The 14,347-nt window shown below is 40.0% G+C and overlaps 1 protein-coding gene across 2 annotated transcripts in view; it reads left to right on the top strand.

The window, feature by feature from the left end:
• LOC105453394 (forkhead box protein P1) overlaps window positions 1–14,347 on the top strand; it is a 292,226-nt gene that overhangs the window by 247,296 nt on the left and 30,583 nt on the right. The gene's annotated exons all lie outside the window — the stretch shown is intronic.

Here is a 14,347-nt window from a genome sequence, read left to right as displayed (position 1 = left end):
AGGGGGGAGGGGAGGGTGAAGTATTGCCCGAAGTGCCTTGGTAAATGTTCGGAAAATGACTCTGCAATTTTACATTTTTTTCGTGTCATATAGAGGCGGATATATTATGTGTGGAAAAAAGCATTAAAATTTTTCATAGGGCCGCGTGTATTTTAAATTCCGATTTTCCGAAGAAATCTTGATCTTCTCTCGGTAAAAATATTTTTGTATTAATTTTTTGTGACACGAAAATATTTTAATAATGTTAATTCATAGTTTGTGTTTCTGCAAACGCATTCTTAATGCCTCAATATAGTAACAAGGTATAATCAATGTTTTTAGATAATATATTCAATAATAATCCTTGAATTTCTTAAAAACTCCTAACATATTTAAAGCGCATTTAATTTTCTGATATTTTCTTCTCCATTTTACTGTATTTCTTACGTCAATATTAAGAAGTACAAACACTCTCGCGATAAAGGATGTCTTTATCAAAATGCTCACATCGAATGCGAGGTCAAAGAACGGGCCTCCGATTGGTCTCGCGCTGCTGTAGCGCATAAACTTTTCATCGGTGCAACGCATATAGTGTATAAAGAAACATGGGACGAACCACGGAATGATAAGACGTTAAAATGCATCACGTTCCCCGCCGCCCCTCCACGCCTGCGATAGCGCGTATAGCGAGAGGGTGTCGCGTGAAATAAGAGACATACACGCGAGCGCATTATGCGAAAAATATGGTAATAATATTGCCGAGGCCAAGCAAAACAGCCCCCTGCATATGAAATACGCGAGATCCCCTGCTCCTGCACGCAGCCGCCGCGGCTCTCTCTTCTCTTCCTTCTTATTCATCTCGCCGCACCACCCGCGGGTTCAGGCGGGACGCGGCCGCGTCTCGCGCGCGCGTTTACTCCTTTTCTCTTTTTAAAGCACCTCATCTGCCGCGATCCTCGCGAGCGCACCCCTCCACCCCGATCCCTGGCCGACTCCGCCGACTGAATACAAATGCGGCTTCGGGAGCGGGAACGGCGCAGCGCAATTCTCGGCGAATTAGCGACAGAAAAACAGGAGAGCGCACGCGAGGCGAAGAGGCCATCGCCGCCATCTCCTCCTTCGCCGTTCGAGAATGACGTGATTCACGCGTAATTTCAAAAGTCTCGCGAGCCTCTCTAGTTTTCAATTAACGGCAATAAGTTAGGTGTCGACTCGCAAAGTCTTCGGAATGCGCCTAGGAGAGTATCCGGCGCTGGCTTAATCGCCACGCGAGATCGATTCTCGATTAGTCAACAGAGGCACTGGAATATCAGGAATCGAATGACACAGGATCTTCAATTATCTGCTAATCATGTCCAAAGTAACTTCGCACGTATTTAGACAACTGAAAATAATCATTTTCTTTCGGATTGCTGCAAGTTTGCTTATTTGGTCACACGTCCCCAAACTGACAAGAGCATTCAAGCTAAAATTACTCTCTGAAAATATTCCACCTGGTGATTTCAATTTCTAAAAGGAATGTGTCGTGGATTGAAATTTAATTTTATTTAATCCATTGCCTTGTGAAAATCAAATAATTTCTGCATCTTGCCGAGTCAAACCGATTAAACAAGGGGAGAAGGGGAGTAATACAATTTATATAATTTTAAGATGTAATAATTTCGTCGCGTCTCAAGAAAGACGACGATATATTTGTTAAGCTGTGTTTTCGTTTATTTCATTTATGTATGTACAACACTTTTCGCTCTCGATCTTCAAAGTTTTTTTACACCCTCAACTTTATATCGACGTTAATATTCAAGACAGCGAGCGAAATGAATATTAAACACGGTAATCGTTTTAGCCTTCTATAATGCATTTTCTTTTTCTCCCTTTTTCTATCCAATTTTTGTTTTATCTAAAAGTTATAACATCAAAAAGCTGATTCAATCTCTGTATTGCTTATGTAACATAAATTTTATAAACAAATAATAAAATCTTATTGCATTTGAATTCTCAATGTATGTGTATATATATATATACATATAATAAAATAAGTAAATGTATAATGATTTATTTCGACTGCAATCTAGTTATAATATATTGATTTTGCGATAGGAATCGGGGATGCATTTACTAACGAGTCAGAAATCTATTTTGATAACTCAATTTGTATTCTGTCTTCGTGAATTATTTGTCTATTAAAAACGAAGCAGAGAGATAAGCGAATAGAATGCTAACATAGCAACTAATTTTTAAATTTTAAATTAATTATCTTATTAGTGAAAGTAGAGCTCTCTGAGATAAGTAAATTGAATAAGAATTACTTCGTACTCCATACGCATATATATTACGTCTTAAAATAAAATCTACTCTAAAGCGTGCACGCGTATATATATAATATACACATATATGTGAACTATAAATCGATACATTTGTCGGATAATTTTCCGTGGCGCGTGCATGACCGCCCGCATACTATAGACTGCATCTTTGTGACGGCATATAATATTCCACAATCAGAATAATAAAAGAGCCGATACGCTGTATGTGTGTGTGTGTGTGGAACGTGCTATAGGTGAAAGTTACGTTTAGAAACGTTATGACTGTCGAGTAAATGCTTAGACCACTTTATTGCCTCTACATCGCGATGATGTCGAGATAGGGCAATTTTACTTAAGCTAGGTGTTGCATAAGCTATCTTTTATTCTTGTCGAGGAGAAACATCTTAGCAAGTCCACTTTTCATTAGAAGAAAGCTACCCTTTCGTCCTATCTAAAGGCGCCTTACACTACTCTCAATATTCTCGCACCCCCTTTCGCTTCTAATTCCTGAGCCCGGAACAACCTGGCATTTTTCTCACCCTTTGCCCGTCCCTCGGCCGGCGACGTACCCTCGCGCGGCGCGTGAAAAATATTGGATAATTTTCCGAGTCAGAAAATCCGCTGTTGCCCGACTTAATTGTATCATCAAGAACTCCTCGAGTTCGCCGAGACGAGGCTTAAGTAATACCGTACAATTTTTAACCGCAATCTCATCCGATATTCCAACCGCGTCGGGCTTGAAATTCAAAACGGTTTGACGCCGCACTCGAGTGCCCCCAATCCTTTGCGTACCGCGTTCTTCTTAATCGCGCTTCCTTTTTGCGTCACTACCGTTTGTCATCAAGATATGTTCCTTTCAAGAGCAGGAAAGTGTATTTTACGAGAAATTATGTGAGATGATTTTATTAATTGAATTTTGCTAGCGTAATTATATACTTTTTGATAATTTTTTTTATAATCTATAATTAACGTTATAAATTTTTAATTTCATATAACAATAATTTAAGTCAAAATTATTATTAAATTACTTATACTTATATACTTTAAATAAATCATAAAATTCATATTATTTAATAAGTCCAAATACATAATTAATGTACTATTATTCAAGAGGGGTATGTAATCTTTTAAATTTAAACGGAAAACTTGTTTTGCATCATCGCACATTAAAATTATTAAGTTGTAAATTATTAAAGTTGTTTTTAAAACGTAAAAAAAAGATCATATACAATTGTTAGGCGAAACTATCTCACGTGCTGCCGTAAAGGTGAACCTGTAAGACTCGCGGCGCGATTTCACGATCGTGAAAGTACGTCAAGGACATTGGCCTCCCTTGTATTTTTTACCCCCCCTCCCCGCCCCCCCGGAAGCGGGCGGGTGTAGGAATGCAAAAGCGAAGTGCCCGGAAAAGTGGGGCGACCAGGCGTCGGCAGTCGGAGGTCCGTCGTCGGCCTGACGGACTCTCTCGTTTGTGCAAACAAACCAAAATGGACTGCGAATAAATATGCGTCTACGAGCAAAAGCGAACGCCCGTATGCTGGGTCATGATCCGTCCATGTACGAAGGGGGGCGGAGGTCGGGGAGGGGTAGGGGGTCGCAGGGATGAGTGAATCGCGTAGCGCGAGGGGGCGGGATACGTCGGGGATTTAGAGACCTTTAATGGAGCTCGTCTGCCCCGCGACTACCAGAAAAGGAATTCGCCACTTTCCATTATTCACTCCGCGCCTTTTTTTTATCGCGTCCGCGCCGCCTTTTTGGGAAGATCGCGTGGAGGCTACTCTTTCTCGATAGTGAGAGAGAGAGAGGGGGGGGAGGGGAGAGACAATCGATTACTGTTACCATATGTCTTTACGTCGGATACTTCCTGCTTTTCCGATACATGCAGGAAACTCGTGTTTTGTGCTAAGATTGTAAAAAGAATTTTATTTATTTTTTTGCTGAATTACAGAAATGTATAATTAACTCTTGATACATAGACGTAATATTCTGTTGATATTTTTATACGTATATATGTACTTTTATGTACTTTTATCTATCGTAATACAAATATAATAAAATATACAAAAGTTAGTACAATATTAGCATTATTAACATTTAATTAATTAATATATTATCTTTTTATTAAGCTTTTAAATTTTTAAATTAAAAACGTTACTTGGATGTTACGTAAATTCGGTGCCACTATTTTGTGATGCATTATGTAAAAGAATATCTAAATTAATAATCCTCAAATAACGTCATATTTATATTTATCTCTCTATATCTGTTTAACAGCTGAATATCTTCTTAATTAGATTACGTTTACAGGAACTGTCCAAATTGAAGGTTGTTAAATTAATTTTCTCGTTTTATTATGCCGCTCTGTCTCCGAATATTGAATATATCGTTCCGCTTAGCTTTCTCGTTGACCTTATTTCAGGATATTTTGTAGCTGGACGATAATGCCGAGCGATAAAACGCGAGATATTCTGTTTCCTGCTGACTTATGCCATTAGCGCGTTAGCCGCCTCTGGCGGCGGGAAATAAACTTCCGACTACATTCGCCGAAGAAAATGAAATAAAGGATACATCTGTTTGGTGGAGCATAATTTCCCGTTTCTTGGACCACCCCTGCCTTCGAGCCACGTTGTTGCCGGTCCGCGTTGGCCACAAGTCGTTAATGAAAATCAAACAACGGAAAAATTACATCCACTTGGCGGTAACCATCGTCCCAGTCTTTTCCACCCCTGAGACTTTTCAGGGGCGGTTTTGCCTTCGTCAGCCTTTCCTTTCCTCCACTGCATCAGCGAGGGCTTCCAGCGGCCTCTCCGGTTCACCATGTTCTTTCCAGTAGCCTCTTCGCTCTCTCTCTCTCTCTCTTTCTCTTTCTCTTTTTATATACCTCCTTCTTCCTCCCTTATTCGTTCTCCACCCCTCGTCCATCCTTCGTTAATCTACTGTATCTTTGCGAAAATGGAATTAATAGAAGTCGTGTTTGCCGCTGCTCGATATTACAATATCGCGTTCGATGTAACGAGGAAGTCTAACGGTGTTTGTACAACTACAACGGGAGTCTGAAAACTGTTGTTCCTTCGTGGCAGTGTTTGAGCTACCTTTTTCGGAAAATGGACGTAGAAGAGTATTTAAAACATGAAGCGCGCGTTATCGTAAGTTTTACGAGTCTCTCTCGACACGTGGTTTGATGTGATTTTACCATCGCGTTTATTGTGACTTGTGAAATTTACATAATAAATTTATTAGATTCGCGATTTTACGTCCGCGTTGTAAAATCTTTGAGAAAAGTAACTCTCTGGTGGCGTAACCGAAAGTTTGACACCCTTAAACATTTCGAATAATTATCTCTTAATCAAGTAAAAAGCACACGCTTTGGATGTGCTGGCGTACTTATTACGGCAATTGACTTAATTTAATAAAAAAAAAACGGGACTGGGGGCGCAATATGCCGCGCGAGAGTATCCGAGCGCAGGTATCCCGTCGACCCCGTGTGTTTTTTGCTTCGTTCCTTTGGCAAGGAAGCCACGAGATCCGCCAGCCGGAAAGTCAGGAGCGAAGAAAGGTCTCTTCATAATTCAAACGGCCACTAATTGATACTGAATTATTAATCGGAATGAAAGTAAAACACAACCTCCTCCGGCGCGAAGAGATTACCTGGCCGTTGCCTAAGGATCCATCTAGTTCCCTGTTTCCTGGAAGAGAAACTTTAAACATTGTTTCGATGGAACAACAGAGATTGTTTCATGTATGTATAAACAACGTTTGACTAATCGAAAATTTGCTCTCGTTTTCTTATTTTTATTTTCACGGCTTATAAACTTTTCCCATTTTCTAATTATTATTATTACTACGAGTTTAAAGATTGATATATACAGAGTGTTTCAGGACCTCTGAAACTTCAGAGAATAATTTTACCAGAAAAATTAAATTTTAATTTACACGTTTTTTGTTAAGAAATCTGTGTGTCTTCCGACGTATTTTTAAGAAGTTACGCGTTCTTGTTCGGATCGACTGTAAAATATGCAATCGATCGCACGGCAGCATTGCGACGTCTAATAATACTAGATCAGTTTTTGCCTTTTTGTTGTTATTTGCAAAAAATGAAATAAAAAAAAGAATCATGAACTAGCATTGTCAGATGTCGGACGCGTAGCTTCTGAAAAATGCATGGGAAGACATTGCAGATTTCTTGACAATAGTTGATTCTTTTGATGAAATCTATTATCTTTTGAAATTTGTTCCAGAGGTCCTAAAACATCTTGTATACATAAATATAAATAGATAAACGGTTAAACAGATTTATTAATTTTATATTTACAATTACGTAATCATCCACTATCTTAATATTTAGGTAAATCGTAGCCAGTGGTTTTAAGTTATAAATTGAAAATGAAGCACGTCTTTAGAGCTAAGAATCTTCTTATATAATATTTTGTTTAAAAAAATGTCGATAAATTAGTTAAAAAGAAGCAAACAAAATGTGGCTCGCAAAATACGAAGGACTTCGCACAGTTATTCAACTATTCCTTTATCGCTACTTCTGTACTGGTGTATCCGGCCGGAAATACGTATATTCATTCTGCCGAAACGAGAGAAGAAATTGGAGAGTGTCGCTGCGGCGACACGTACGACGTTGCACATTTCGCGATGCGCGGGAATCGCTGAACCGATGGATGTAAGCAAACCCGCAGAATGTCGAAATTACTCTCTCCGATGCACCCTCTGTTCCGGTTTCTCTGTTCATCCGTTCTCGTTTCTCACCCTCCGCCGATGTCGGGTCCTACGCTCTCTCTCTCTCTCTCTCTCTCTCTCTCTCTCTTTCTCTTTCTCTTTCTCTCTCTCTCTGTCTCGCGCGCGCGCGCGGATTCGCACGCACATATACACTTTCATCTCCCTCCGTCTCTTCGGTTTCATCTCTCTGGACAGCCTCGATCTCCTGTATCTCGCCTATCCAGCTGCGACAGTCCCACACCTCTATGCGTTAATTCCTGTACACACAGACAGCGGATACCTACCGGGAGAGCGTACCGCGGGCAACGTTTACCTTGCATAATGCCAGCGATCTTTGTTTCTTCCTTTGCGCCGCGTCCGTCACGTTATTCCGAGAGCGCCGAAAGGCCACTCTTTTTTTCACACAAGGCCTTCCTCATTTATAAAATACGCCAAGAGCAACGTAAACATATTTAATACGCGCGTAAATATTTTCCCGCGGCTAGCCGACGCTCGATGATTATTTGCACTATTAATTGTCCAGATGTGGAGAATACGTTGGAGGCGGACTATATGGAATATGGCTATAAACTGTTTCTGTTTAAACAGAGTCTTCGATAAAAAAGAAAGACTCTGTTTTAAAATAAGAATTATATACGTGTTACGTAAAAAGCAATTAACATTATTAAAATATCATTATCATTAATTATTGCAAGCGATCTTTGAAGATTTCTTTAAGGACAATTACTTTTCCCTGCACTGTTTCAATAATATCCGCGTAAGATTTAAGGCTGGAGCAATTGATAACGTTTATCGTGATGCTATATAAAAAAAACTTGGACGCGCGCAATTCAGCGATCGCAAGCGATGACGATAATTCAATCGCGAATTTTTGTAACGATCGAGGAGACACCGTCAGACGATGAACAAACTCTGCAAGGGAACGGACAGAGCCGCGGAATCCTGGCGAACGAAGGTTAGCGAATCGTACTAATTGATACCAATGGAAGGGGCGCTTCTCTACATTGTCAGTCGGGAGAATCAGCTCCGATAGAAGTCCCGTCCAGGATCGTCATCGTGATCCGTTCGGTCGCGTCGCTGCACTAAAATAAACCTTCGAAACGAGTGGCGGCGACCAGGTAACTCCGGGAACTCCGGCGTTGAGGGCACGGTGGAGGAGTGAGAGGGAGCGAGAGAGGGTGAGCGAGGAGAGAGAAGGCGGAGGAGGTCGACGGCGATGAGTTCGAGTTTTTGAGAGGCTGACGAACCAATCACGGGGCCATCTATAATGTACACAGCCCGTTAACGATTGAGACCAGAGACATTCCGTCCGCTTGGTCCTAGCCATTCTCCAAATATCCGCCATGGCTAGTCAATCGTCCCAGGAAACCTGCCCGCACCACCGCCCAGGCAATTCCGCCCCCTTTTCTCTTTTCCGCAGCCGGCACGTTGAAAACGTTCGTCGGACCGTCGGACCAAAACGGACGCCCGCGGAATCGTTAATTCCTCTCAATATTGCACGTCCTTTTCAGAAGCCACGTCAAGTCACCGGGCGGACGTCCCTTCGACCGACGAAAGGGCGTAAGTGGCGTTTCTAGCTGGACGCGACTCGCCTCTCGCGATTATTTTCTCCGAGACGGACATTTTGCAGCGCGTACGGGAAGTGCGAAGTTGCGGACACATTTCACTACCGGGGACTGGGGGCTCTTCTCTCCTCTCTTTTGTCAGAAAAGCGTTTCCAATTGCACGACTCGAATTCATTTGATTAATGGTGCTGTCTCTGCGCACCATTCATTTAAATATATAATTATAATATGTAATTATAATATGTAATTCTTATATAATATATGAAGAGAGGAAATAGTGTAAAATGTATATAGATATTAAATAAAATATCAAAATTTTCAATTGTCTACTATCTATAACGCGTAATTAAGCTGAGCGTTTCGAGCCAACATTTTCTGCGATCTCCAATTATTCATTATTCTAGATTCCTAAATTCTCGTTCTCTTCGAACACTTGGCAATGATCGCGACAGGGGGTCGGAATCCGCGGGGTAATTTGTATTCCACATTTCTCGCGAAACGACAGGGGCGTCGAATACCCGTGTCGCGTCTGCTCGTCCTCTCTCCTATACCACTCTCCCCCTCGCGCACGTTCGTAAGACTCTTACACACACACACACACACACACTCGGGGCCCGGTGAGTAACGTCTGATTATGCGAGCGCATGACTGCCCGTAACGCGATTTAATATTAAAATATTATGACAAACGTCAACAGGAGGCGGGTGTAAAGAGACGCGCCTCTGATTGGCCCGCGACCGCGTGAATACGAAACGAGAGACAGGGACACCTCGCCAACCCTTGTTTTGCCCTTCGCTACTCTTCCTTTTTGCTCCTGCGACTGAAACCCAGAAGAGAATTCCGGCAGATAAAGCGAATAAGGGGACCAGGTGTTAATCCGGGGAATGCGGTCTTCCGGTTTTTAATTCCATTATTCTTTTGTATCTTGAGAGGGAACCTGCAGTATCGAGTAAAACTTTTCAAACCATCTCGTACATATGTATAATAACTTTGACGGTCTCTATCTTATTCTGCTTGTATATCACGCCGTTTAGAAATATTTTACATTTTCCGTTTACATAATTGCTAAGCACGCGTTTAAATTAATTTAACTAGAAAATAGACATTTCATATTTTTCGTCTACTATAACAGTGCACGTAAGAAAATAATTTTTTTTTCAACAAAAATTAAATTTAACTAGACAACTTAGCTTTCTAATCAATTCCTTTGTATAAATAACTAACTTTTATACATTTAAAACGTCTCCAGACTAAATTAAATTTTAAAACATCGATTTCCAGTTTAAATTGAATCTGAAAAATGTATATGTAATCAATTGAACTGTGATAAAGCAGCTACATGTATCAAAACTGTGAAGCAAAATAGGCAGGTGAATGCAAAATACAAATAAAGAATTGGCATGGAATCTGATTTGGATTCATCGTGCAAGTAGATCGTCGATGCGGTATCAATTTAAACGTCCGACTCTTTTCGTTGGCTCTTTTTTCCCCCCCAGTGTAAAAGTATCTGTAACACGAGCGAGTCTGCACACACGAAGCATCGAACGAGACTCGACGCACGTGCATAGTTTAGTCCGCGCATCGTCGACATGCAGAAAAGCGCGCTGAATAAACACTCCTGACAGCGTGCCTGTAACGAGTTTAAAATCTAACGATATCCCACCGGTTTGAAACACGGCCGAGGTTCGCCGGCTATCGAACAATCGCCTACACAACAGAAATTTCGATACCCGTTTTATATTCGTTCCCACCTATCCGCTGATATCGATATCCTCCTTTTTTTCCGTTCAGTGAGCAATTACAAAACGATTAGCATTGATCGTTCTTTTATTAAATCATTCATCGCATCATCAGGGTGGTTGTATTCAATTTTTGTTTTGTACGAAGTTCATGATTTTCTCTAGGCTCTCATTAAATCTCGAAACTTCTCGTTAGGCGCAGATTATTGAAACGATTGTACTGCTTATTAGGGTCGATAAATAAATCTAAATTAGACAATATTTCATTATAATTTTTAATATAGTTTTTAAAGAAAATTTCTCATTTTATTACATACAATACTTTTGTATGAAATATTCCTTTAATTCTACATTTTTCATTTTGAAATTTGCACGATTAAAAACACAATGAATTTTCTAGGATTTATACGGGATTGTTTTCGGTACATTTACGAAAATCGATTTGTTAAATATTTAGCAAAAAAGAAAATAATTATGAATCAGAAATTTGTCTAAAGATCGGCAGATTTTTGCGATGGTACCCTTACTGCCAGATGGGGCGCAGTAGAAAGTTCGGCAACCGTGGAGAACCGAAAGTATCAACGGGCGAAGATGTACATAAGGAACTCATATACAGCCATGGGAGTTTCGGTAAGAGAGGTTGCCGCGGCCGGGGGGGAGCGAAGGAATAAATCCAAACAGTAAACACAGAGCGGAGCTTTTGCGAAGGAAACGTTGGTGAAAATTCTAATATATAAAAGATATGAAGAGCCCGGCGCGCGAGGGGGTTGAAACTCGAAGAAGCCTCCGGGATTCAAATAAGTGGGGTTACGCGTGGTTCCCCGTAAGGGAATGAGGGCGCAAGTCGGGGCGGGGCGGGGGTCGAAGGAATCTGAACAGCCAACAACAAGCGCACAGCCTCCGACCTTTATTTAACCTTTTCTTAAAAGAGTCTTAGGAGTCCCTCTTATCTGTAGTCGATGGCCCTTCAGCGTCGGCTCTTATACTTTCATTCTTCCGTACTCTTATATCTTTTTCCTTTGCCCCTCCCTCCCCCTCCCAGCCCCCTCCCCTCGTGTACACACGTCGAACTTCATCGTCTCTTTTCCCTTTGCCGTCCGCTCTCCCTCCCCTGAAAAACTCTTACGTTTTTCGCGACGAGTAACGAGAATCGTTATCCCTTCCGCGTTGTCGCGGTTTCGGTTTAAGATTCTTCGCTTCTTCATTAAGAGAGACGCGAGGGTCGGAATTAATTAAGGAATTAAAGGTCGACCTGTGCGAGGAGCCAAAGTGGATTAAACAATTCTGCTGATCGTCATTTTATTAACTTCGCGGGCAAACGACGTCGCTCGCAATCTGAACGTGCACATGGTTTCTCTTACTCTTTATAATAAGAGTCGCAGGCGAGTTGCAACAGCTGTACTTTAAGTATACCTTGTACATTAATCTTCATAAGTATTTAAATACATGTAAAGAGACTTAGAATATTTATTTACACGATGCATCGCATTGTTGGTCGTAATTAGAAAAAGTAACATTGTTATTTTTACAAGTTGAACGACGGCGGTCGTGCATATTTATTCATGTTACTTCACGAAGCCAATATCGGATAATTTGTATTCTGGCTTTCGCTAACTGAAACGTGTTTAGTACTGATAATTCAATCGATTATCTACAATTGTATGAATAATAAATCGAGCTGCTTGATTGCGTAAAAATGGAAACGCTTAACCGCCCCGCCGCGGCGCGCGGCGGTTCGTGGAGTCGCGGCGAGAGAAACGGAAAGAACAAATTCGGAAGTGCCCGCAGCAGTTTCCGTGCACACGCGCCAAATTCCGTGAGTGCCTCTACTTCTGTTTTCCTTCCACCGCCTCCGACTCCACCGTTTTCTATTCCCTTTCCTTTCTTTCCTCTGCCACTGGCAGACTTTGGCCTGAAACGCCACGCGCGCTGGCGCTCCTGACTAAACACTGATAACGCGCGCCGCGGAATTTCTTTGCATGTTATAAACATACGTAATCGTACACAAATAAGATTAGCATAGGACTCGGCATGCTGGATTTCCAAGAGACACACGGCCTTCCGCCCGTGGGAGACAATCGTTTCGTAGCGCCGTGTGTAAAGGCAAACGTATTTTAAATTTATCTTCCCCAGTCTTCCCCGTCTTCGGCGGTGACTAGAATGTCCGATTGTCGGGAAGGTCAAGCTTTGGTCAACTAGATTGCATAAGCCCTTGCTAATCATTAGCGATAGAATAGCGCAAACGAGAATGATCTTATGCGCAGATAAAGTAGCCCGCTAAAAAAATAAGTAGCGGTCTTATGTAAATTATTTTTATGTGCTAACTAGTCCTTGCGTTATTATTTTTCCTTTTTGTACCCATCAATCACGATTGGAACTGCAGTTTACTGCATTTTAACATGAAATTTTTATGACGAAATGCACACAGTTATAAATAAACGTTTCATTATAAATACATTTCCGTCGCGCATTTATGTTGATTACACGATTGTTTTCGTCGACTAGAATACAATTGACCGAATCAGCAATTTTGCATCATTTCAATGATAGTAAACCGAACGAAAGTTTTGCTGCGTAAAGACGAGTAAAGAAAAAAAAACGAAGAAATATATTCCGCGGAAAAACGCACGCGAGTGTCTTCGACAAGCTGTTTTGCTGTTCTGCTGCCCGATGGATCCTTGCGATGATAAATATTTGCAGAAGCGATGCGTCCCCGAGACACGTGTGTTTGTGGTAATTACTTTGTTGCGTGATGATTGTTTGTTATGCAATTCGGTCCCGACGAAGGCACGAAGTGCAAGGCCAACGGACACTCGAATTGGAAATATTTTCAGCCGAACGTGTCTTGTACATCATTTTGCTTGTTATTGTACGTGATATAACATATGTTTAAGATAAGTGTTTACAAGAACAAGCACAGTTGATTTAGAGCGATATATAATACAAGTAGCTTACTCATCTGTTTCATTCTAGTTTCCGATGCAATTACATATTCCGATGCGTTTACATATACTATAAAATATCTATAGTGATAAAATTATTAGTAGATAGCATCCAATTTGACATATCGTGAAAAATAACATAATAACTTAAAAATAATTTACATTATTTAATGAACTAATAGAGAACTAATATAGATTACGTGCGTGCATATAATAGTAATTGAAATTTAAATCTACTTGAAAATTTATCTTATAAAAAATGTTGTTTTGTAATATTTTATTATAAATAATATTCATTATGGAATAAATTTCAAATGTTTAAAATTTTACGGAATCCTTATTATTTTTGAAAAATAATACAGTTTGTTAAATATATTAAATTCTGATATTATTTTGATGACATTTTGTCATCTAATTTAAGTTACTTTTCATATTATATTATGTTTTGTATATTTATGGAGAATATTAAATTTTAAAATTAATACTTTTTAAAGCCATCATGTACACACACACACACACACACACACACACACACACACACACACACACGCACGCACGCGCGCGCGCGCGTGTGTGTATGTGTGTGTATGTGTGTGTGTGTGTGTGTGTGTGTGAAACTATACATTGTTGGGAAAAAAAGTTTGAAACAAAAACTTATTTGATTTTAAGGGAAAATAAAAAAAGGCGTAACTAAAAAAATGCATTAGTCGAAACAGAAAAAGCTAAAATAATGACATGAAAAAAAAGTGAAATCAAAATGTTATTCCAAGTACATTGATTGGAATAATCAATATCGTAAAAAGAAATTAAAAAAATATTATACATTGATAACAAATAGCAAATTACGTAACAGAAAAATCAAAGATGAGAAGAAATCTCCAGCAGCAGCATACTTGACGCGGCCGTTTTATATACATATAATTTATGGAAGTAATACATGCAATTCATGCTAACAATACATTATTTATTCAACATAATATTATTATCATTCTGTTTATAACATTATTGTTACAAAAAAGTTAATAAGTATAAGAATTTATATGGCAAATTTAGTATATTTAAGTCAATTTCAACTACTTATACCAACGAGTCAA

The sequence above is a fragment of the Wasmannia auropunctata genome, unplaced genomic scaffold, assembly GCF_000956235.1.
Source record: "Wasmannia auropunctata unplaced genomic scaffold, wasmannia.A_1.0 LD336000.1, whole genome shotgun sequence".
Taxonomy (NCBI): Eukaryota; Metazoa; Arthropoda; class Insecta; order Hymenoptera; family Formicidae; genus Wasmannia; species Wasmannia auropunctata.
This window is presented reverse-complemented; position numbering and strand designations above follow the sequence as displayed.